Source organism: Bos grunniens, chromosome 26 (assembly GCF_055505025.1).
Source record: "Bos grunniens cultivar Pamir isolate PY7600 chromosome 26, Bosgru_T2T1.0, whole genome shotgun sequence".
Taxonomy (NCBI): domain Eukaryota; kingdom Metazoa; phylum Chordata; class Mammalia; order Artiodactyla; family Bovidae; genus Bos; species Bos grunniens.
Window position 1 is genome coordinate 11,954,365 of NC_141190.1, and position 25,822 is coordinate 11,980,186.

The 25,822-nt window shown below is 41.9% G+C and overlaps 1 long non-coding RNA gene and 1 other non-coding gene across 4 annotated transcripts in view; one reads left to right on the forward strand and one right to left on the reverse strand.

Moving 5' to 3' along the window:
• The window catches only part of LOC147344023 (uncharacterized), a 243,916-nt gene that overhangs the window by 71,922 nt on the left and 146,172 nt on the right, over positions 1–25,822 (forward strand). For 2 of the 3 annotated variants that reach the window (XR_015155592.1, XR_015155595.1), the window contains exons 1-3: positions 18,780–18,866; positions 19,956–20,028; positions 21,138–21,217. The exons of the other annotated variant lie outside the window; for it this stretch is intronic. This is a non-coding gene — a long non-coding RNA (uncharacterized LOC147344023). Of the gene's footprint in view, positions 1–18,779; positions 18,867–19,955; positions 20,029–21,137; positions 21,218–25,822 lie in introns of those variants that run through there. 3 annotated transcript variants of the gene reach the window in all.
• Positions 12,749–12,820, reverse strand: TRNAR-GCG (transfer RNA arginine (anticodon GCG)). The gene has a single exon. It is a non-coding gene; the product is annotated as a tRNA-Arg (tRNA).

The window sequence follows — 25,822 nt, forward strand, 5'->3', positions numbered from 1 at the left end:
GTATTATTGTTATATGCCATTTATTATTCATATACTATTATTTGTTACATTGGAAACACTATACATTTTCCAAAAACTGGAAAATGAGCTACAGAAACTGGGATACATCTGCATAATAACATATCATCTAGCTGTTAAAATGATGTTAGCAAGGATTGTTTTTTTTTTTTACTAACAAGTAAAAATATTACCATGTTAAATGAATAAATTAAGTTAAAACTTGTTCACAAAATCTAATGTTTGTAAAATATCCATAGAAAAAAGACTGGGAGGACCATTCCAAAATGTTAAGATTGTCTCAGGGTTACAAGATACGGATATCAGCTTTTTTCCCTTCTATTTTTTTTTTTTGCTATTCTTTCTGTGTTATTCATATTCTCTGTCGTAAGAGTTATTTTCATCATCTCAAACCAAAGTAAAAAATCTCATTTAAGAGACATTTGAATTATTCATAAGTACCAATGGAAACTTTAATTAGCAGTCACCATTATGTTTGGGCACCTAAAGCAGTTTCAATATCAAGCAATTTTAGTACTTTCAGTAAAAGTGATTTGTTCAAAGTATGAAAAAGATATGATTTAATTATGGCCTTTTATGCAACTTCCATTTATGGCCAAAGAATGGAGAGCACCTGGATTGCACGTGGACTTCCTGGTGATCTTGCCCTGAGTGTGTGTAAGGCTAGGAGCGCTCTGCTTGCCGCTCCTGTTCTGTCTCCCTACACCTGTCTCAACTCCCCCTCCCACTGACTCTGGACCTGCTTAAAGGTCATTCTTTCAGGCAGGCCTTCCCATGCTTCTCTTCTCACTCTCCACTCCGGTCCCTCAGGAAGGTCGTTCTATTAAAAGCACCCTGCCAGCACCCTGTCTTTTTTCAGGGAGCCCTTTCTGTGATGTGATTGTATCTCCACGTGATTTCTGCCCACCCATCCTTCTGCTGCACTTGGGGCTCTATCTGGCTCCCTGTTGCTATCTGAGCACCTAGAGCAGAGTATAGCACATCAGAACTCAGTACCTATTTGTTGTATGAACAAGTGGATCCATCACATTTTAGATGCCAGATGTCAATTCCAAATGTGTAAATATCCCCATGCCACTGAAATTGTGTTTGAAGGAGAAGCCCCAGAATGGGACCATGATGGAAGCTGGATGTGGAGTGGAAAGTTGAGGGTTGTGCCTTCCTTCAGACACATTAGCAAAGAGAGTGTGTGTTAGTCTATCAACCCGATTCTTAAGTCAGAGCTGAGGTTTAATAATAGTATAGCCTTCTGCCTGAGTATGAAAGCAAACTACTTGGCTTTGCATTCCAGCTAGGCATTTACTGTATCTATGAATATGGCTTATTTAATACTCCTGTGCTGTAGTTCCTTCATCCGTATAAAGAGCTATGCCAAATCACTCAGTTGTATCTCTCTTTGTGACCCCATGGACTGTAGCCCACCAGGCTCCTCTGTCCATGGGATTCTCCAGGCAAGAATACTGCAGTGGGTTGCCATGCCTTCCTCCAGGGGATCTTCCAGACCCATGGATAGAATCCTCATCTTTTGTGTTTCCTGAATTGTCAGGCTGGTTCTTTACCACTAGTGACACCTGGGGAGCCCATAATGAGCTATAGTACCAACTAAAGTTATTGTAAAGAGAAAATGAGAGACAGCACATACAGAGCTGAACACAGCCCCGGAATACTTCAGGTGTTCATTAAGTCTCTTCAACAGCAGCAGTGTTGTTATTAATAGTTTTTTAATTTTTAAAGTCGTTACCAATTTTGAGACACAAATTTCTCAATGACCACTAGATGGCATTAAGGTGAATTTAAAATATACATAGTGTGGTCCTTATTCATATCTATAAAAACATGTGGTGAAAGGCAATTTCATACATTCTGATTTTTAAGGTCAGAATTAATAACTAAGGGGTTTTCATTATTTTACATAGGAAAATCTTAGAGGGGGTCATATTTGATTCAGCTATGTTTCCATTAAGGGCTCACCAGGCTTCTTTGGTTTTTTTCAATTAAGATGTTTACTGTTGAGTGTTCTGAGCTATGCCATAAATTAAATGGCCATCTCAGTGCACTGAAAACACGACTGCAGTTTTGCAACCACGGTGGGGGGGTATACAGATGACGAACAATGTGTTAAACTCAGTGGTGAGCTGGACAGACGTTTCTGTGGGTTTCTTGAGCTGGGAGTGAAGATCATACGACTGATTATGTGTGAAGCAGATGCGTGTATACAGGAAGAGCCTAGTGCATCCAGCAGGAAGTGCACTCACCCGCTATGTTGCTCAAGGAAGCTGTATCGTAAGACAGAGGCCTGTTGCTTTCTCAGCTTTGCAGAATGTAATAAATGAGCAGAAAATGCAAATATATTATAAATATCCTCCTCAGCAAGCTGCAGAAAACTTAAAACTTCAGGATTGCTGATTTTTTTGTGGATTAACCCAGACATTAATCTGTGGATATGTTATCTAAGGTGTTGTAGAAGAGATATGTATTTAGAACATTCAGAAAGGAGAATAACCTCGGAGACAAGTAAACTTTGACGGGGTGGGTGGCTCACTAAGAGCAAAGAGGCACAGTGTTTAACAAGGGGGAAAAATTAGTTTTGTCATAATGGCCAATGAACCTGAGTTGGGAAACCATCCACTTGGCAGTTTTGTTCAATGTTAGAGTTGGATTGCTGAATGACCCAGCTCACATGTGAACTTCACTGGGGCAGCAAAGGCATGTGTATGGCATTCCTGAGTTTTCAATGCAGAACATAGTACTTATGGAGAGCACTTTATGCAGTCAACAAATGTTGGTTGAATGAAGAGTAATAAAATATCCAGTCAATTAGACTAAATGAAAGAATCCTATTGGAGGTCAGCAAGCGGGACTTTTGGTCAAGTTGTTATAGCGTATTTGTAAGAAGACACTCCCCTTTCATTCCCAATATATAAGAGAATATAAAATATGAACCAAATATAACAAAAAGAGATAAAAAGGCAAGGTTAAGTTGAAAAATAAGGTAAAGGCCTATATGAACCAGAAATGGAACTCAATCACAAAGCAACGAATGAGGCTAAAGGTTTAGGATACTGGGCTCCTTTTATCCCTCAGAATAGATTGGTGAGTTTTGCTTCTGTGGAAAACAAAGTAAATGCTCTCCTTGTGGAATGGGGAATTGGGTCCAGGCTTGCACTTCCCAGGAGGTTGTAGTGGTAAAGAACCTGCCTGCCGATGGAGGAGATGTAAGAGATATGGGTTCAACCCTTGGGTCAGAAAGATCTCCTGGAGAAGGGCATGGCAACCCACTCCAGTATTCTTGCCTGGAGAACTCCATGGACAGAGGAGCCTGGTGGGCTACAGTTAATAGGGTCGTACAGAGTCAGACACGACTGAGGTGCCTTAGTACACACACTGCTTGCGTTTAACTCCCAAAGTCTGGATCAGAATTTAAGATTATATTTTAACAAGAAGAAAAGCGAATCCACTACAATCGAGATAGTCTTATAGACTTTAAAAATGTTGTTTTTTCTGTTGTTGTTGTTTGTTTTTTTTTAGCAAATTTAGAAAGGAATTATCACTTATGGGGATGATTCAGATTAGCCAAGGCCCAAGACATTGATGTAAAAAAAAATTTTTTTTCTCCAAAAACCTAGAATGCAAATATAGCTAGAAATAACAGATGGCCAAGGCACTCTCTCCTTTGTGGGTACACTGCCTAGAAAGCTAAATTATAATCAGAAGTCTGCTTAGCATGAGATCAGAGCAAGAGGAATTAGTAATATAATTAAAATGATTGAAAAATTTTATGGTAGAGGTGGGCAAACTTTTTCTGTAAAGGTTTTGTCAAGACTACACAACTTTGCCATTATAATGCAAAAGGAACCATAGTTAATGGGTAAGTGAATGGACATGCCTGTGATTTAATAAAATTTTATCTACAAAACAGGATTTGGTCTATGAGCTATAGTTTATCAACCCCTGTTTTGTGGAACCAGATCCTGTATGCCTGGTGTATCCCTCTCCACCATGTGGTTAGAGATACTGCATTTATACGAGGCACTGCATTCTTGAATTAGGGTTTTCTTGCCCTCAGTTAAGCAGAGATGAAATTAGTGTCTGTGACTTGGCTTTTGGCAGGCCTCTGTGGTCCCCTCCTCCTCATGATTAAGACCCCTTAGGTATGATCATTCCTCCAACTAGAGTTGAGTGTTGTTGGTTTAGGAAGCTTTCTGCCTTCTTAAGGTGACTTTGGATATCTCTGTTTCAGTTTGACTCTCGGGGGATGTTTTATTTCCCAATTCTACACTGGTCCCCAGCTCTCTCTCTCTCTTTTTTTTTTAGGGTTTATTTCTTTCTTTTTATTTATTTATTTATTTTTTTTACTTTACAATATTGTATTGGTTTTGCCATATAGCAACATGCATCTGCCATGGGTATACACGTGTTCCCCATCCTGAACCCCCCTCCCACCTCCCTTCCCGTACCATCCCTCTGGGTCATCCCAGTGCACCAGCCCCAAGCTTCCTGATTCCTTAAAAAACTGGAAATAGAACTGCCCAGCTCTCTCCTTTCTCATTTCTAAGAGATTTCTCATCATCACCCCAGATTGATGCTGCAATGGCAGCTTGTGGTGCAGATCCAAGCAAAAGGAAGTGCTGAAGCGTGGTTGTCAGTTGATGCTTAAAATGCTCATTTCTCCCAGTTGTGTGGTTTCAGGAAAACTGACTTAAGTTTTATAGCCCCCAGGGCCCTCACTGTCAGTCTGGGACCCAAAAACACCTTGGGCTGAGTCTACATTTTAAAGAAACCACACATAAAGGGCTTTTTTTTTTTCCCCACAAGAGTTTTTTTTTTTACATTTTTGTAGTAATTATTCTGGTCTGATGGCCTCTGATTCCTGTCAATATGTAACTTTAGTTAGTGATGGAGGAGCAGCCATTTCTTATCCTAAGTGGTGGTATCAGAGTCTACTTTAGCAGCTTAGAATGCAGAAAGTGGGCAGACCTCCTGCGGCAGTAGCATCACCTGGGAGCCGATTAGAAATGTAGACTCACAGGGCCCCAGACCTTCTCAAGGAGAATCTGCATTTTAACAGAATCCTCAGATAATTCATGATAATAAATTTTGAACTTTAACTTATTTTGCATCTTAATAGTCTTTATTTTTTATTTTTTGGCTTTGTTTAGATATAATTGACAAAATTATAAGACATTTAAAGTGCATGTCATTTATCATAGTGATTTGATATATGCAGACATTGTAAAAGGACTTCCCCTGTCACATCTATAGCTTAATGTTAATTAGGAAACAGTGACTCCTTTTGGCTGCAGAATTAGGAAAGGCCATAAAGTTAGAGGATGTGGGGTTAATTTCTCCCGTATTTTCATTTCTTTGGGCAGATCATGAGGGTATGTGGTGGCCTTGATGGATGTGGTCATCCCAAAGTCTGTTCATAACCCAAATTATTATGATTAGATAGATGGGTTGATATATATATATTTAAATAAATTTATTTATTATAAATTTATTATCAAATATTTATAAATTTAAATATATTTATACACACACATATATATATTCTTTCCCTTATTGGTTATTATAAAATGTTGTGTATAGTTCCTTGTGCTACTGTAGGTCTTTGGTTATCTATCTTATATATAGTAATGTGCATATATTAATCCCAACCACCTAATTTATCCTTTGCCCTTTGGTAACCATAAATTTGTTTTCTGTGCAATCTTAAATTTTTTAAAAAAGGCTTCCTAAGTGACTCTAATCAGATTGATTATATTCTTTGCAGCCAAAGATGGAGAAGCTCTATACAGTCAGCAAAAACAAGATTGGGAGCTGACTGTGGCTCAGATCATGAACTCCTTATTGCCAAATTCAGCCTTAAATTGAAGAGAGTAGGGAAAACCACCAGACCATTCACATATGACCTAAATCAAATCCCTTATAATTATACAGTGGAAGTGACAAATAGATTCAAGGGACTAGATCTGATAGAGTGCCTGAGGAACTATGGATGGAGGTTCATGATGTTGTACAAGAGGCAGTGATCAAGACCATCCCCAAGAAAAAGAAATGCAAAAAGGCAAAATGGTTGAGGAGGCCTTACAAATAGCTGAGAAAAGAAGAGAGGGTAAAGGCAAAGGAGAAAAGGAAAGATATACCCATTTGAATGCAGAGTTCCAAAGAATAGCAAGGACAGATAAGAAAGCCTTCCTCAGTGCAAAGGAATAGAGGAAAATAATAGAATGGGAAAAACTAGAGATCTCGTCAAGAAAATTAGAGATACCAAGGGGACATTTTATGCAAAGATGGGCACAATAAAGGTCGGAAATGGTATGGACCTAACAGAAGCAGAAGATATTAAGAAGAGATGGCAAGAATACACAGAAGAACTATACAAAAAAGATCTTAATGGCCCAGATAACCAGGATGGTGTGATCACTCACCTAGAGTCAGACATCCTGGAATGTGAAGTCAAGTGGGCCTTAGGTAGCATCACTACAAACAAGGCCAGTGGAGGTGATGGAATTCCAGTTGAACTATTTCAAATCCTAAAAGATGATGCTGTGAAAGTGCTGCATTGAATACACCAGCAAATTTGGAAAACTCAGCAGTGACCACAGGACTGGCAAAAGTCAGTTTTCATTCCAATCCCAAAGAAAGGCAATGCCAAAGAATACTCAAACTACCGCACAATTGCACTCATCTCACATGCTAGCAAAGAAATGCTCAAAATTCCCCAAGCCAGGTTTCAACAGTGCGTGAACTGTGAACTTCCAGATGTTCAAACTGGATTTAGAAAAGGCAGAGGAACCAGAAATCAAATTGCCAACATCCGCTGAATCATCAAAAAAGCAAGACGAGTCCCAGAAAAACATCTAGTTCTGCTTTACTGACTATGCCAAAGCCTTTGTGTGGATCACAATAAACTGTGGAAAGTTCTTAAAGAAATGGGAATACCAGACCACCTGATCTGCCTTTTGAGAAATCTGTATGCAGGTCAGGAAGCAACAGTTAGAACTGGACATGGAACAACAGACTGTTTCCAAATCGGGAAAGGAGTATGTTAAGGCTGTGTATTGTCACTGTGCTTACTTAACTTATATGCAGAGTCCATCATGTGAAATGCAGGCTGGATGAAACACAAGCTGGAATCAAGATTGCTGGGAGAAACGTCAATAACTTCAGATATGCAGATGACACCACCTTTATGGCAGAAAGCGAATAAGAACTAAAGAACCTCTTGAAGAGAGTAAAAGAGGAGAATGAAAAGTTGGCTTAAAGCTCAACATTCAGAAAACAAAGATCATGGCATCCGATCCCATCACTTCATGGCAAATAGATGGGGAAAGAATGGAAACAGTGACAGACTGTATTTTCTTGGGCTCCAAAATCACTGCAGATGGTGACTGCAGCCATGAAAGTAAAAGACGCTTACTCCTTGGAAGAAAAGCTATGACCAATCTAGACAGCATATTAAAAAGTAGAGACATTACTTTGCCAATAAAGGTCCATCTAGTCAAAGTTATGGTTTTTCCAGTAGTCCTGTATGGATGTGAGAGTTGGACTATAAAGAAAGCTGATGCTGAAGAATTGATGCTTTTGAACTATGGTGTTGGAGAAGACTCTTGAGAATTGCTTGGACCGCAAGGAGATCCAACCAGTCATTCCTAAAGGAGATCAGTCCTGGGTGTTCATTGGAAGGACTGATGGTGAAGCTGAAACTCCAATACTTTGGCCACCTGATGTGAAGAACTGACTCATTGGAAAAGACCCTGATTTTGGGAAAGATTGAAGGTGGGAGGAGAAGGGGATGACAGATGATGTGATTGTTGGATGGCATCACCGACTCATTGAACATGAGATTGAGTAAGATCCAGGAGTTGGTGATGGTCAGGGAGGCCTGGCGTGCTGCAGTCCATGGGGTCACAAAGAGTCAGACACGACTGAGCGACTGAACTGAACTGAACTAAGGCAAGAAGAAGATGGCAGAGTAAGGGGATGGCATGAGAGGGAGGGTTTATGATCTCACTGTGGCCTTACCTGTGGGTAGGTTGGTGGGGGAATGTTAAAGATGCTGATCTGTTTCTATGGTAAATGGAACATAGAGCCAAGCCAAGTGGAACCCATTCAGGGTGTACCTTCTGTTGACCTAAAACAAATAGCCTACCAGATATTTCTGCAGCAAAGATCGATTTTTTGGGGATCAGCAGAGAACTGAAATTCAGGGCCTGCAACCATGATAAGTCCCCCTCAGGCAAAGGAAGGGGGACTCTTCTACAGAGGGGAGAAAGAAGTGAAGAGGCTGTGGAAAACAAAGAATTCATGGCTCTTCATTGGTTGAATTCTTACCAGGAGAGAAGAGGAGCCTGCCTTCTCCCTGATGGCTCTGCTATCAGCAGAGGGCATAAGAGCACCCCTTCTGATCTCTCATCTCTATTTAATTGAGCTTTGAGTTTATCAGTTTTTTTTACTTCAAAGTCACCTTTAGGCCTCAGAGAACCTAGCATGATAATCCCTTGTGTTACCTCTTGGTTATGCCTATAACATCTAGAAGAATAAACAGGTACAAGTGGTTAACTGAAAGAAAAGACTCATACTACCACCTGTTGACAACATAGTCTGAAGGATGGTGCAAAACGTGTGGCTGTCCCCTGTCCCACTTTCTTTCTCATAAGGTTGCCAAGTTACAGAATCTGCCACTTTCGCTGATTGGGAGTCCCTTCTTCTACTGATTCCCATCTTTTGTCTGTCCTTCTGTAGGTTTTCCTCCTCTTTTTTAATATTTCTGCACAAATTCCTCTCTCCCTCCCAACTCTGATGTCTAGACTCCATCTTAGAGGTGGTTCTCAGTGTCATGATAATCATTGGCTGTCTCCTGGAAGGGTGGGTATACGGCTATGTCTGTTGAAAGAGTAAGCTTTAGGCATTCAGAGTCTTCACAGAGACTCGTGCAACTCTTGATGGGTTCTCCATGTTTAATTTAGCTGAGTTACTCTACTCATCCCCATAGTTTTCTCTTCACCCTCTCATATCAAAGACTCTCTCCACTAGGAAAGATGTGAGAAGAAAAGAAGTGCATGGCAGGAAGGAAAATATTGTTTAACATCTTTAGGTTGCTAAGGGAACTGGCTATCACATGGAGGGAAAAGACAGCAAGGTTGCTGTCTGATTCTGAGGACAAGAGGTTGAGAAGTAGTATTTCCCTAATTCTGAAGCACTTTGGAAATTGATGTCACATTATTTTGCCCACTTAGCTCTAATACTGGAGTGCTTAAAACCTATTATAGTGAAACCTGTATCTTCTTCAACACTTTAAGGGGAAGTCTTACAAATTTTTTGCTTTCTGGGGCTTATATTTATATGGTAACATTCCCTTTAAGAGGAACTCAGAGATAGGTTGAAAGGAACTCCAGACTGAAGTCAAGGTGAAATAAAGCTTTCGATGAGGAGGAATTATTCATAGACCTCATAATTGACAATCTTGTGCAAGATAATTGGAACATCATTTTAGACACTCTTTGTGACTTGATTGAATTTTATTTGGATCTAAGCATTCAGCCTGAAGGTACGCTGAAAGTATAATTCTGTTTGAAATAAAAGTTAAAGGAATTTTTGGGTAAAAATTTGGAGGTAAAAAACTATAGATGCTGGTGAGCACAGAATCAGGGACAGGAACTATGCCAGTACAAATAACTCACATATATGCTGGCCCTGAAATTTTAGAAAAATCCTTTTTACAAAGGAAAAAAGATAAACTAAGCAAGGAAATTTCGCTTATAATATAAGAAGCATATATATCATGGCCAGCAAATAGTCAATATGACTGTGCTCTTCCCTCCAACCTGTACCCCAAAAGGCATTGCTAGTTGATCAAGACTCACTTTTCCACAAAGCATACAACTGGTCTTGCAGTGATCACTACAGTTTTCCAAGTAGCCAGGGAGAATCACATAATTTGCTATCTGAGATTATCTGAGATACAATGTACCTTCCTTGATAACTTCAGTCACCAAAGAAGGCTCTCAGGTAGACTTGAAATCCCTTGTCCAAATGTCAGAGAAACATTGTAAAATGTCATAGGAGAAAGAGAAGATAAGGTACACAGAAAGTCTTAGTTTAAATCAGATCTGATTCTTTTACATAGCTGATTGAATATTATTTATTCTCAACTTGAAAGAAACTGCTCCTATGTCATTCAAAGAGGGCCCAAACTGAAAACTAAAGTCACTAAATACTCCCACATTCTAGACAGAGATGCAAATGAATGCCTAGAGTTGAAGCAGAAATTTCATAGGGTTTTTGCTTTATGGGGTTTTTTTATGAAGGAGTAGTCAAATCAGCCCCATTACCCCTAATCACCACTGCCTTCCTGGTCTGTGAAAGAAGCCTGGGGTGAGGAAAAGCATCATCACAGTCCTTTGAAATATGGGGAAATTCTCCCTCTCCTCCCCAGAATGGGGGGGGGGGGTGCACTCCAAGAGATCATCTGCAAAGAGAGTTGGTGTTTTGAAGAAGAAAAGGCTGGATTACTCTTGTTCCTCATTGTGACAACTTGCTCTTATGTTTCTCTGCCTGTCTGAGGAGGGGAAGTAAGACCTGCAACAAGGAGGTGGGTTGAGAGATGGGACGGCAGTAGAGTGCCTGCTTGCTGACCCTTGGTATGTCAAGGAAGCGTGAGTTTTCCAAGGGTTGGGAAGACACAACAGAAGGTAGTTTGGTCAAGTTTGTTTGTCCTCAGCAAGAAGGGATGCTTTCTGGGTGTAGGAACCTCAGCAGCATAGGCTGTGATATTGACCACTGGTGGGAGACACTGGAGCAATGATGAAAGAGGTTGAACCAGAATTAAAGTTTCCATGTTTGGGACTCTTCAGTGGAAGGCTCCACAGGGCCCTCCAGAGAAGCCTGAAATGTACAACACAAGATATTCATCGTTCAGAAGCCAACTCTACAGAAGACACTGGTTGTCAGAGTGTTAGTATAAGAAAAGAAAGTCAATAAGAATAGAAAAGAGCCCACCCTTAAGACTCACGAGAAGACATTTACCTTTTCCAATGTGGTGGCCAGCCTTCAGGACGGGCTTCTTATATTTCTTCTCTTTTGTTCTCTATCCTCCAACCTCTCGCCACTCTCTATCTACTTTTCTCTTTTTTCTATTGTCTAGAGCATAGAGAAAGATAGGGATTCCGGATTCCGTGGCTTTTGTGTTGAGTAGGATCAATTTGCAGATAATTGTAGCTATGAGTGTGAGAGTTGGACTGTGAAGAAGGCTGAGCGCCGAAGAATTGATGCTTTTGAACTGTGGTGTTGGAGAAGACTCTTGAGAGTCCCTTGGACTGCAAGGAGATCCAATCAGTCCATTCTGAAGGAGATCAGCCCTGGGATTTCTTTGGAAGGAATGATGCTAAAGCTGAAACTCCAGTACTTTGGCCACCTCATGCGAAGAGTTGACTCATTGGAAAAGACTCTGATGCTGGGAGGGATTGGGGGCAGGAGGAGAAGGGGCTGACAGAGGATGAGATGGCTGAATGGCATCGCTGACTCGATGGATGTGAGTCTGAGTGACCTCCGGGAGTTGGTGATGGACAGGGAGGCCTGGTGTGTTGCGATTCATGGGGTTGCAAAGAGTCGGACATGACTGAATGACTGATCTCTGTAGCTATGGGAATACTGGAGGAAAAAAACACTACTTGATGCTTGAATTTCCACAACCAATAATGGTTTCTTTGGTGTTAATTACAGTCTCTTTCTTCTTTTTATTCCCCTCCTCCCCCCCAGATATTAATTTGAAATGATAAAATTTTCTAATAATAAAATGAAAGATTCTAAATATTCTTGTAAAGGGTAGCAAGGTGAGTTGTCATCTTACTTCTACCCTCATTTACTCAGAGGCACAGATCCTGTGGCCGAGCTGCAAATCAAAAGGTGAGGATTACACCCTGCTTGTAGTGGAGGATTGCAAAGCCATATAACACATGGGTACAGAATTGGGACCAATAATTCAATCTGCCACACTTCTCAATCCATTTATTTGGTATGATCCTAATTTCTTGCTATTTCATATAGCTTGCTGCTGCTAAGTCGCTTCAGTCGTGTCTGACTCTGTGCGATCCCACAGACGGCAGCCCACTAGGCTCCTCTGTCCCTGGGATTCTCCAGGCAAGAACACTGGAGTGGGTTACCATTTCCTTCTCCAATGCATGAAAGGAAAAAGTGAAAGTGAAAGTGAAGTCGCTCAATTGTGTCCGACTCCTAGCGACCTCATGGACTGCTGCCTATCAGGCTCCTCCGTCCATGGGAATTTCCAGGCAAGAGTACTGGAGTGGGGTGCCATTGCCTTCTCCTTCATATAGCTTAGTTATATATAATATATAAATTGTTGGCTTCCCAGGTGGCACAGTGGTGAAGAATCTGCCTGCCAATGCAGGAGGCAAAGAAGATGTGGGTTTGATTCCTGGGTCAGGAAGATCCTCTGGAGGAGGAAATGGCAACACGTTCCATTCCAAACTCTCACCTGGAAAATCCCATGGACAAAGGAGCCTGGTGAGCTACAGTGGCAAAGAGTTAGACATAACTGAGCACATGAGTTGAACTGAATGTCTATAAATTGTGTGTGTGTGTGAAGTCGCTCAGTCATGTCCACTCTTTGTGACCCTGTGGACTGTAGCCTGCCAGGCTCCTTTGTCCATGGGATTCTCCAGGCAAGAATACTGGAGTGGGTTGCCATTTCCTTCTCCAGGGGATCTTCCCAACCCAGGGATTGAACCCGGGCCTCCTGCTTCGCAGGCAGATGCTTTATCCTCTGAGCCACCAGGGAAGCCTATAATTATAAGTCTATAAATTATATGTGTTATAAAAGAGAAACTTCTCTAAGTCTAGGGCCATGTGAAAGAGGATGATCTGAAGGATAAGGAAACTATTACCAGTGTGATCAGGCAGAAAGTTGATGAAGTCAGTTATGGCAGGATGAATCTTGAGCTGAGATGGGCTAACATGTTGGAAAGGAAGGGGAGGAAAGTCCTTCCGAGAAAGACTCTGGAGACAGGTGTGTGTCTGGCAGGTTGATTGGTTGATAGGGAAAGGGAAGGGGTTCTTGTCATGCCCAGATGCCTGGCTTGGGTGATTACAATAATCAGGGGGAAGCATAGTTCAGGACTGGATGTGGAAATATGAGGGCCTGTGAGATATTCAGGCATGCCCATGAAGCATCTAGATTTTTGGATCTGAACCTCAGGAGACAAAGATTTTGCTGGAAATAAAGATTTAGGCATCATCAACTTGGAGTAATTAATGTTCTAAGTGAAGTGAAAGTTGCTCAGTCGTGTCTGACTCTGCGACCCCATGGACTATACAGTCCATGGAATTCTCCAGGCCAGAATACTGGAGTGGGTAGCCTTTCCCTTCTCCAGGGGATCTTCCCAAATAATGTTCTAGGAACAGAAGAAATTTCTGAAGAGGCCTGTGGGTAGAAATATGAAGCCCAAACCCACTGGCTTTTAAGAAATAGCAGAGGAAGTGAAATTCACAAAAGGGATCATAGTATATGCGGGGGGAAAGTCTTAACACAAGCTGAAACTCAGAAATGTCAAGATGAAATAAGCTGTTATAATTTGGGCTCATTTCCTCCCCAGATCCAAAGTTCTTCTCCAGGGCAATGCCCCACGCCACCCTGCGTACCTTGTGTTGGCAATGCTTGGGTCCAGGGAGTGTGTTAGGTGCTTCTAGTTTTTGCAGGCAAAGGAGAGTTCCACAGGGACATGAAGATTCATTTTTGCTTTCCTTCAAATAAAAATTAGTCTCAATGAGCCCTGAAGCCCTACCAAATGAATCTAGATGTGTTTTGGGGTTTTAATTCATTGTGGTGGTGGTGGTGGTGTTCAGTCACTAAGTTGTGTCTGACTCTTTGTGACCCCATGGACTGTAGCCTGCCAGGCTCCTCTGTCCATGGGATTTCCCAAGCTAGAATACTGGAGTGGGTTGCCATTTCCTTCTCCAGAGGATCTTCCCGACCCAGCCACCAGGGAAGCCTTTAATCCATTGTAGGCAACAGTTTTTAGCATTTTAACTTGAACCATTTGTGTTCACAAATGGTTCAACAAACACAAATTAATTATCTGGTATCTCTGTATCCACCCACTAAATTAGTGAAACAACCACGAAATTACCTTTGTTTTGTCTGATTTTTTGTAAGTATTTATGAGACACAAGGAAGGGTAGATTGAGATGAAAACAAAGTCCTTGGAGAACACTTGTGAAGTTAAGTAATTTTCAAAGGGGCTTTGTATCATCAGAAAGACTGCTTTCCTTAGAACCATCTGAATTGTACTTGGGAGACTTTGCTCATGTCTCTGAGTGGTGCTTGAGATGAACCCCAGACTGCAATTTTCTCAAAAGCAATTACTAAAAAGGGGCCTTATTGAAGAGGTAATGAAACTGTTCATCACCACAAAAACACTTTCCACCAGGCATGATGAAAACACTTGCTGGGCTGGGTAGGGTGTTTTATCATTTATTTAGTCTCTGAGACTATTCCTACCAAGCCAGGGAGGTGGGAAGTAGAGGCAAGATCTTGAAATGAACAAGATCAAAAGGTTCTGTTGTTAACGAAATATTGACACTCTGCTTTCTTTCTGAGTCATCCAGGCCCAGTGCCTACATGAACCCATCGGGAGCTCTCACTTTCTTGCTCCCCTGGCTGAATGCAGATATGTCAGTGCTACTCTTGTAACAGAGGATTAGAATGGAATGTAAACTTCTAAAAGTGACCTGGCCAGGCTGTCATTCTGCAGTCTCTATGAGTATATTTCTTTGGGTCTCTGAATCTGGGAGTATATTTCTCTGGGTTTGAGTCCTGTCTCTGCCACTTTCAGTATGATTTTATGTGAATTAATTAACTCTGAGAAGAAGATTTGGTTTCCTTATCCTTAAAAAGGATGAAATAATAGTAAAAAGAATAATACTCATCTCATAAGGATATTGTGAGGATTGAATAAGTTAATGCATGTAACATGCCTGGCAGACTGTCCACACCCAGTGAACAGGAGTCATTATCTATCAAATGAGTTTGGCAAAATCTATGGGTCTCACATTGAATGGGCATATGGCTTGAGTAGATTGTTTAAAATATACATTTGGGGTGTTTTTTTCTTAAAGATTTTGATGTAGTAGGTAGGTCTGTGAGGTGAGGTCTCATTTAACCAATGCTAATTCTGAGGCAGACATTTGCAAGCACACTTTGAGAGCTATTGGAGCAAATGCATGGTCTTCCTGATCCCTCTTAGAGTTCTGAGGCACTTAGACCCCAGTTTAAGGTACAGAAAAGAGGACGTTCACTTGTGATTAAAGATGAGTCCCAGGTAAAGTTCTGAAAGTGGTAGAATTGTGGTTTGATGGAGAAATGGAAGCGGGAGGTAGGAGCTAGCCACAGACAAGGGGTTGGCAGGTATAATGACCAGAGTCCAAAGGGTAAGGATGTGTGGCCAGAAAGATGATCTCCAAAACTGAAGACACTAGGGGGACTTGGAAGGTAGTAGGTGAGAAGAGTCAGCCAAGGAGACTGGGAGTGTGTATGAAGAGGATCTCCCACAGGTACAGGTTGGAGAGATTATTCTTGTGGGATTGTGCATGGCAGTCCAGAGGCTGGCGAGTTTATTAGGAGCAGCTGGCAAGTTTCCGGCCTGAGCTCATTAGGGCTTGCATTAATGTGACAGCCATCAGAACAGGAAACCAGCAACAACATTTCAAAGGAATTTTGAGGAACTGTTCACTTCATTGTAAGAGGCGATCAAGTCCAGATTTGGGGAATGTCACAGAACCAACATTGTTGTAAACACAGACATTTGGGAGAAATACCAATAACCTCAGATATCAGATGATGCCACTTTAATGGCAGAAAGTAAAGAGAAACTAAAGAGACTCTTGATGAGGGTGAAAGAGGAGAGTGAAAAATCTGATTTAAAACTCAACATTCAAAAAACTAAGATCATGGAATCCAGTCCTAACACTTTATGGCAAATAGAAGAAGAAAAAGTGGAAGCAGTGACAGATTTTATTTTCTCGTGCTCCAAAATCAGTGTGGACAGTGACTGCAGCCATGAAATTAAAAGATGCTTGCTCCATGGAAGGAAAACTGTGACAAACTAGACAATACATTAATAAGCAGAGAGCAAATTTCTGTGTCGTCAAAGCTGTGGTTTTTCCAGTAGTCATGTATGAATGTGAGAGTTAGTTCATAAAGAAGGCCGAGCCCCAAATAATTGGTGCTTTTGAATTATGGTGCCGGAGAAGACTCTTTAGAGTTCCTTGGGCAGCAAAGAAATCAAATCAGTCAAGCCTAAAGGACATCAATCCTGAATATTCATTGGAAGGACTGATGCTGAAGCTGGAGCTCCAATATTTTGGCCACCTGATGCAAAGAACCGACTCACTGGAAAAGATCCTGATGCTGGGAAAGATGGAGGGCAGGAGGAGAAGCGGGCTACAGAGGATGGGATGGTTAGATAGCATCACTGACTCAACGGACATGAATTTGAGCAAACTCTGGGAGATTGTGAAGGACAGAGGAGCCTGGCATGCTGCAATCCATGGGGTTGCAGAGAGTCAAACATAGCGACTGAACAACAACGACACACATTTTACCACTAGACAGTGAATAGGGATTTCGCTTCAGAGCAAGGAAACACAAAGTATGCAAGACTGGTAGCAACTGTTAAAAACACTGATATTTAAGCAGACTCCCTTCACCGCTCCAGTGGTGGCAGAAGGCAATCTAGACCCCAGGTGCAAGATACTAGATTTGTTCTTCTCTGACCCCAGGCTCTGTTTTCATTTTCAAATTTTTTGCCTAACACAGCACATAAATTAAAACAGTGGGAGGAGAGGGGAGAGGTCTGTGAGAAGCTGTTGGGAGTCTCAGCTATGGGCGCCTCTTGCCCCAGCTCAGTGGGTACCAGCGGCGGTGGCCGTGATGCCGAGGCCCCGGTGCTTTCAGTCTATTCTCTCTGTAGTGACTGCTGGCTCCACCCGGGGCGTGGAAGGCTGAGAATCTGTGAGGCCAGGGTACCTGTCATCTCCTCCGCTTCCAAGATTTATTCTTAGGTGTGGTGTGGAAAGGGTGGGTAAAACCCTAAAAGAAGATGGATCCTAAGTTTTGATTGCTGTGCCGGCAGTCCTTTAACTGCCTCTGGGAACATGCTGTACTAGAAAAAAAATAACAAACAGGACTTTATTGGAACTAAGTTTTTACTCCCAACATAGCATTACAACTCTGTAATTTCTCTTAAATGCTCTATTTCTCTTGTTCCATTGTGGCTGGAATGTTTAGAGAGCATCATCATCCTAGTGACTCATGTTTGTGATTTTTAACTGACTTTGCCTTTAATCTGGCCAGAGATTTCTTCAAGCCAGCTTGGTTGCTGCTTCCTAGCAAATCTTTGGGTAATGTTGCCGCTGTACTTGAATCCTTTCTTCCTTCCTTTTCAATTCATGGTGTCTTTCTTTCTTTTTTTTTTTTATTTTATTTTTAAACTTTACATAATTGTATTAGTTTTGCCAAATATCAAAATGAATCTGTCACAGGTATACATGTGTTCCCCATCCCGAACCCTCCTCCCTCCTCCCTCCCCATACCATCCCTCTGGGCCGTCCTAGTGCACCAGCCCCAAGCATCCAGCATCGTGCATCGAACCTGGACTGGCAACTCGTTTCCTACATGATATTTTACATGTTTCATTGCCATTCTCCCAAATCTTCCCACCCTCTCCCTCTCCCACAGAGTCCATAAGACTGTTCTATACATCAGTGTCTCTTTTGCTGTCTCGTACACCGGGTTATTGTTACCCTCTTTCTAAATTCCATATATATGCGTTAGTATACTGTATTTATGTTTTTCCTTCTGGCTTACTTCACTCTGTATAATAGGCTCCAGTTTCATCCACCTCATTAGAACTGATTCAAATGTATTCTTTTTAATGGCTGAGTAATACTCCATTGTGTATATGTACCACAGCTTTCTTATCCATTCATCTGCTGATGGACATCTAGGTTGCTTCCATGTCTTGGCTATTATAAACAGTGCTAAACAGATCTCACTTGTGGGTTTACTTTCTGCTTCCACTGTTACTGTGTTTCAGAAAAATCTTTGGAGTAGAGGAGTAGGGGGTCAGGTGACATAGATAATCACTTTCAAATGTGGTTTTGTTGAGTAGAGATGCATGGGCCTTCCATTGCCATGAGTTTTTCTTTTCTTTGAAATTCAAGTGATTATTTCAAATCATGAACTTCACAGATCCACACATGTAAAGTTAGTGTTCTTCATAATAATAAAAACAGTAGAACTTAATAAATGTTCGTCTTGAGTAAGTCAATGTGACAAATATTGGACTGGCCAAAAATTTCGTCTGTGTTTTCCCATAACATGGAAAACTAGAACTTTTTGGCCACCTCGATACTTTGTATCCCTTTTCTGTTTGAATCCTTTGGAAACTTTATAAGTTGTTTTATCCCTTCAATAGGACAAGAAACAGGCCCTGAAAGTTTATGTACTGTGTGGTCAGGCCATTCATGATGGCTGTTGTCCTACACTCTGGACTCGCTCTGCCTGACCAGTCCCTGCCTCACTCACATGATTCCCCAGTTTTTTTTAATTATCCGGCTTAATCAGTAACTGCCTGCACGTTTGCCCCCTGCCCTAGCGCTGGTTTCCCTAGTAACTGATGAGCCAACCCAGCGTCAGTTCCCCCTATAAAGGGTAGCCTCACCGCCGCCTCCCCGCCCCGCCCCCCCGGCCCCAACAACAAGCGTAGTGCTGCGTGCCGTCTGTCGTCCGCAGGGGGCTGTCTCTCCAGGACCTTTGTTTTGGATGTGTAAGCGACCTGTCCAATAAATGGTTGATGCCTCTGTTGGTGTTTCTGTCTCTCTTCAGTCTCTCCACTAGGCAACGGCAAGGCTTTCAGGCCTGTGGTGTGCATTCCAACAGGTTCCTCATCTAAAGGAAGAGGCAAAACAGTGTCTTTTTTTTCAAATTTTTTTAAAAAGTTGAAGTAGAGTTGATTTACAGTACTGTGTTAATTTCAAGTGTGTAACAAAGTGATTCAGTTATATAAATTTATGTATATACATAGTTTTTTAAGTTTATTTTCCATTATAGGTAATTACAAGATATTGAATATAGTTCCCTGTGCTGCACAGTAAATCCTGTTGCTAGTCTATTTTTATAAAGAAGTTTTATCTGTTAATCAAATATTCCTAATTTATCCCTCTCTTCCCTCCCATTCCCTTTGGTAGCCATAAGTTTGTTTTTTATGTTTGTATCTGTTTTAAAATAAGTTTGTTTACATCACATTTTAGATTCCACATGTAAGTAATATATAATATTTGTCTTTCTCTGTCTGACATCACTTAGTATGATAATCTGTAGGTCCATGTTGCTGAAAATTGCATTATTTCATTTTTTTAAATGGCTGAGCAATATTCCATTGTGTATATATATATATATATATATATATATACTTCACATCTTAAATCAGCTGTCTGTTGATAAGCATTTGGGTTTCCATGTCTTGGTTATTTATTGTAAATAGTACTGCTGGGAACATTGGGGTGCATGTATCATTTTGAATTAGTGTTTTCAATTTTTCTGGATGTTTACCCAAGAGTAGAATTGCTGGATCATATGGCTGTTCTATTTTTAGTTTTTAAAGGAAGCTTCTATGTTTAGGACACTCAAGATGGCTGTTCTCTTGTTCTCTGTGCATCCCCTCCTGTCCAGTGCCTGCTTCACCTGTACCCTATGCACACAACTGACCTTCCTTTCTGCTTGCCCCAGGCCCCAGATGGTGATTGTTTTTATCAAAGGGGCAGTGAGGGGCGTGCCCCTCTGCTGGTTTCCCTGGTAACTAATAAGCCCGCCTGCCCTCAATTCCTCACTAACTGGTTATCTCCCCTGCCCCCAGGAATGAGGACAGCTGCCAGATCCTGCTGTCTGCTGCACACAGTCGGGTATCATTCCAGGACCTTGCTTCAGAAGTTAAGTTCCCCCTCTATTAAATCACTGGTGTCTGTTGTTGACTCTGGGCTCTTTCTGATGGACAACCACAGCCCTACAGGGTGCAGCCCAACTATTGTTGTAGCAGCCAGGAGACGGAGGAAACCCTCGTGCGCGTGGATGTGGCAGGAAATACAGCATAGAGAGTGGAAAGTTGTGGGGGTCATCCCCTAACACGTGGGGCCCCAAAGTTCCATAGGTCAAGCCGAAAGTTATTGGAAATCCCGGGGTGGCTGTCCGCTAGTATGTGGGGCTCCAGGGTGGCTGTCCTTGCTAACTGGAGGCTGCCAAGAGATCTGGAGAACAATGGTGTCTAATGACTGCTATTGTAGTGAGTCTTGTAATAGGTTAAGCTAGCTTTCTAGAAGGAACTGGTATTTCTCTTGTCCTTTTGAGATATAAATAACCTACCTGTGCTCTCTGGAACTTTAACCTCCTGTAATCTTTTTGGACGTGCCTTGTATATGTTCTTTGGCCTTTGAGGATGTGGATGTATTTGAAAGTCAAAATGGAGTAGCTGTGGTGCAGACATTGGAAGTAAAACTAGGTGGCCATCGTATACATGATTTTAGGCACGTTCTTGTATTGTGGAAAGCTTGTTTTCTGAACTGTTTGCAGACCAGGACATTATCTCAGAATGAGGTTACTGCTTGTATTTTGCTTAATTGTCATGATCTCCCCTCTGTTGTACCTGTTGGATGTCTTTGGTTTCATCCCTAGTCTGTGGGAGGAAATCTATTTGAGGACTGAGCAACACCACTGGCATCCCTGTGAAATGAGTAAAATTTCTGGGTCTACAGTGAAATGGCATTGTTGTCCTCCTCTGGATTCCATGAAAAATTGACCTGCCTAATGTGATTATGTGGGGGTTACTGACAATGAGGGGAAAGGCTCATCATCTTCCGGTCCCACATGCTGATACATCAGAAAGACTCCTGTCAATAAACATTACTGAATGACCAACAGCCCATGAGCCGCCCCCCAGACTATGCTGTACGGAGAGGAATAGGCTGGACTTCTGGACATATAGTCCATCTAGTGGGGTTAATTGCTTTTGTTTGGAAAGACTTAATGGGTCCACCTTTAACAGCACTCAGCATCACACGAGATGAAGATACGTACTGTGACTGCTGACTTCTGGCCAGACCATCAGACTGTTTCTTTTAAAAGGTGGGTCTTCCTCTCCCCGTGGGGATGTCTCTGGGTTTGTGAAAACCAGGGGTGGCCTTTCCTTCCTTAGAACCGCACAGGGCACTGCTGCTATTGACTCCCTTTCCACTGATCAGGTAAGTGCTTTGGCTCCAAAGTTTGCCCACATCCTGGCCAATGACTGTTCTGAGCATACTAGGTATCTTAATCTTGATACTCTGGCCCCTACTGTCTGTATTGTGGTATCTGGTTTCAGTGCCCCTAGCAAACCTGAAGGGATACGGTGGAAGGTGAGGGGATGGGAGGACCAAGATTGTAAGGGTTGAGCAGGGTCTGTAGGAGTAGAGTGTATGGTCAGGCCTCTCAAGGTGGCTGTTCGTTGCTCTCTGTACACCCCCGCCTGATTTCACCTGTACACTATACACATGTATGACCTTCCTCTGTACTTACCACAGGCCCCAGCTAGTAATTGTTCTTATCAAAGGGGCTGTCAGGGGCATGTCACTGCCGTTTCCCTGATAGCTAACAAGCCCACCTGACATCAATTCCCCTATAACTGGTAAGCTCCCCTCACCCCTAGGAGTGAAGATTGCCACCCTGCCCTGCCAGGTATCCACTGCACATGGTGGGCTATTGCTCCAGGTCCTTGCTTCAGATATGCAAGCCTTTCCTGCCACCCCTAACCCCCACCCCTGCCAATTAAACCACTGATGTCTCTCTTGCTGATTCTGGGTTCTTTCTTTAGTTTTGACCAGGCAAGCACAGGGCTTGTAGGCCTGTGGGGGGCAGCCCTACAAACCTCCATACTGTTCTTCAGAGTGACTGTACCAATTTACATTCCCACCGATAGTGTAGGAGGGGTCCCTTTTGTCCACAGCCTCTTTCAGTTCAGTTGCTCAGTTGTGTCCGACTCTGTGACCCCATAGACTGTAGCACGCAGGGCTTCCCTGTCCATCACCAACTCCTGAAGCTTGCTCAGACTCATGTCCACAGAGTCAGTGATGCCATCCAACCATCTCACCCTCTGTCATCCCCTTCTGCTCCTGCATTCAATCATTCCCAGCATCAGGGTCTTTTCAAATGAGTCAGTTTTTTGCATCAGGTGGCCAAAGTATTGAAGCTTCAGCATCAGTCCTTCCAATGAATATTCAGGACTGATCTCCTTTAGGAATGACTGGTTAGATCTCCTTGCAGTCCAAGGAACTCTCAAGAGTCTTCTCCAACACCACAGTTCAAAAGCATCAATTCTTTGGTGCTCAGCTTTCTTTATAGTCCAACTCTCACATCCCTACATGACTACTGGGAAAACCATAGCTTTGACTAGACGGTCCTTTGTTGGCAAAGTAATGTCTCTGCTTTTTAATATGCTGTCTAGATTGGTCATAGCTTTTCTTCCAAGGAGTAAGCATCTTTTACTTTCATGGCTGCAGTCACCATCTGCAGTGATTTTGGAGCCCAAGAAAATACAGTCTGTCACTGTTTCCATTGTTTCCCCATCTGTTTGCCATGAAGTGATGGGACCGGATGCCATGATCTTAGTTTTCTGAATGTTGAACTTTAAGTCAACTTTTTCACTCTCCTCTTTCACTTTAATGAAGAGGCTCTTTAGTTTTTCTTCACTTTCTGCCATAAGGATGGTGTCATCTGCATATCTGAGGTTATTGATATTTCTCCCACAATCTTGATTCCAGCTTGTGCTTCATCTAGCCTGGCATTTTGCATGATGTACTCTGGATATAAGTTAAATAAGCAGGGTGACAATATACAGCCTTGACGTACTCCTTTTCCTATTTGGAACCAGTCAGTTGTTCCATGTCCAGTTCTAACTGTTGCTTCTTGACCTGAATACAGATTTCTCAGGAGGCAGGTCAGGTGGTCTGGTATTCCCATCTCTCTAAGAATTTTCCACAATTTGTTGTGATACACACAAAGACTTTGGTGTAATATACTGTCTCTAGCATTTATTATTTGTAGCCTCTTTTTTTTAAACTTTTAATTTTGTTTTGGAGTATAGCCAGTTGATAATGTTGTGATGGTTTCATGTGGGCAGCCATACTTACACATGTATTCATTCTCCCCCAAACTCCCCTCCTATCCAGGCTGCCACATACATTGAGCAGAGTTCCTTGTGCTATGCAATAGGTTATTTGTAGACTTTTAAATAATAGCTATTCTAATGGGTATGAGGATACTTCATTGTGGTTTTGATGTGCATTTCTGTAATAATTAGGGATGTTGAGCATCTTTTCATGAGCTTGTTGGCCATCTGTATGTCTTCTTTGGAGAAATATCTACTTAGGTTTCTGCTCATTTTTTTGATTGGATTTTTTATTTTTGATATTAACTTGTATGAGCTGTTTAAATATTTTGACTATTAACCCCTCATTGGTCTCATCATTTGCAAATGATGTTTTCTCCCATAGGTTGTCTTTTCATTTTGTTGATGGTTTCCCTTGTTTTTTAAGTTTATGTACCATTGTTCATTTTGATTTTCTTTTTGCCTTGGGAGACTGATCTAAGAAAATAATGCTATGATTTATGTCAGAATATTTTGCCTATGTTCTCTTCTAGTTTTATGGTTTCATGTTTTATATTTAGGTTCTTTAAGCCATGTTGAGGTTTTTTTTTTTTTTTGGTATGGTGTTAGTGTGTTCTAATTATATTGACTTACATGTAACTGTTCAGATTTTCGGAGAAGGCAATGGCACCCCACTCCAGTACTCTTGCCTGGAAAACCCCATGGATGGAGGAGCCTGCATGTAGGCTGCAGTCCATGGGGTCGCTAGAGTCGGACACGACTGAGCGACTTCACTTTCACTTTTCACTTTCATGCATTGGGGAAGGAAAGGGCAACCCACTCCAGTGTTCTTGCCTGGAGAATCCCAGGGACAAGGAAGACTGGTGGGCTGCCGTCTATGGGGTCACACAGAGTCAGACATGACTGAAGTGACTTAGCAGCAGCAGCAGCAGTTCAGATTTTCAAACACCACTTGCTGAAGAGACTGTCTCTTCTCCATTGAATATTCTTTCCTCCTTTGTTAAAGATTAATTGACTATAGATGGTGGATTTATTTCTGGGCTCTCTATTCCATTCCATTGATGTATATATCTTTTGTGCCAACACCACATTGAAAAATATAATCTTGATATTAGATTTGAGTCCTATTATGAAAGACTTTTAATGAGCTGTGGAATATTATTGGTTTTGTGTATTTTTAGAATTAATAATCTGGAAGAGACCAAAACATGTGACTTTTTTTTTTTTTTTTTTGACTATCAGTTTGGTACAGTGACCACCAGACAGTAATGGAACTCTGAGGCCCCAATTCTTGCAGAAGAGCCTTGCTAGGTAATCGTAAATGCCGAAACGGAAGTCTTTGATCTCAGACATGGAGATACTAGATATGTTAGGCAGGCTATGAAACCTGTGTGTGTACCTTGAACAGAGAATGATGATATCACAATTACTCCAGAATAAAGGCTGAGAATTCCAACATGAAAGTGATGCTAATGAACTTTGATGAAATGCTCTAGCATATTAAAACAGATATAGAAGGCTAGAGAATTCCTCTTGGAAAGCAACATTGCAAAAGAAGGAAGCAGATAGCTTTTAGGCCCTAAGGAATCTCATTCAAGTGAGCAAGTCACAGGTATAATGGGCTGGTTTAGTGGGAGGGAATTGTTGTTCCGTTGCTGAGCACTGTTCAACTCTGCGACCTCATGGACTGCAGCATGCCAGGTTTCCCTGTTCTTCACTGTCTCCCAGAGTTTGTTCAAAATCTTGTCCATTGAGTTGGTGATGTCATCCAACCATCACATCCTCTGTCACTCACTTCTCCTCCTGCCCTCAGTCTTTCCCAGTGGGAGACAGAGATGCAGTGAAATGGCCCTCCAAGATGAAATATATTCTACTAGGTGAGAGGGCCATAGCGATAGTGAGTCCACAATGGACTATTACCTGAACTGATTTCAGGTAAATGGTACTTACTCAGAGGTTGAAGGATCAAAGTCAGGGCTCTGACTCAAGGAAATAGGAGTACTTGGGGGGAAGGGTAATGTGTTAAAACTTGGGAAGAGGGGTAAGCAGGAACCTCAACTGAGCCAAAGGCAGGGCTGGATAGTTGACGATGGTTTGAGGTCCATCACTATGGGAGGTCATACCTGGGACTTTATTCCATGTTCTAAATGGAAAAGTAGGACTTGGGAAGCAGCGTGGAATTATACTTCTTTTCATTGGCAAGCTGAGTCTTAGAGCAACATCTGTTTTTAATATAATCTGCATATAAATATGGAGAAGGCAATGGCACCCTACTCCAGTACTCCTGCCTGGAAAATCCCAAGGACGGAGGAGCCTGGTGGGCTGCAGTCCATGGGGTCGCTAAGAGTTGGACAGAACTGAGCGACTTCACTTTCACTTTTCACTTTCATGCATTGGAGAAGGAAATGGCAACCCACTCCAGTGTTCTTGCCTGGAGAATCCCAGGGATGGGGGAGCCTGGTGGGCTGCCATCTCTGGGGTTGCACAGAGTTGGACACGACTGAAGCAACTTAGCAGCAGCATATAAATATATATACACACATATAGATATGTGTTTATGACTGTGTACACATACACAGTCAGCTGTA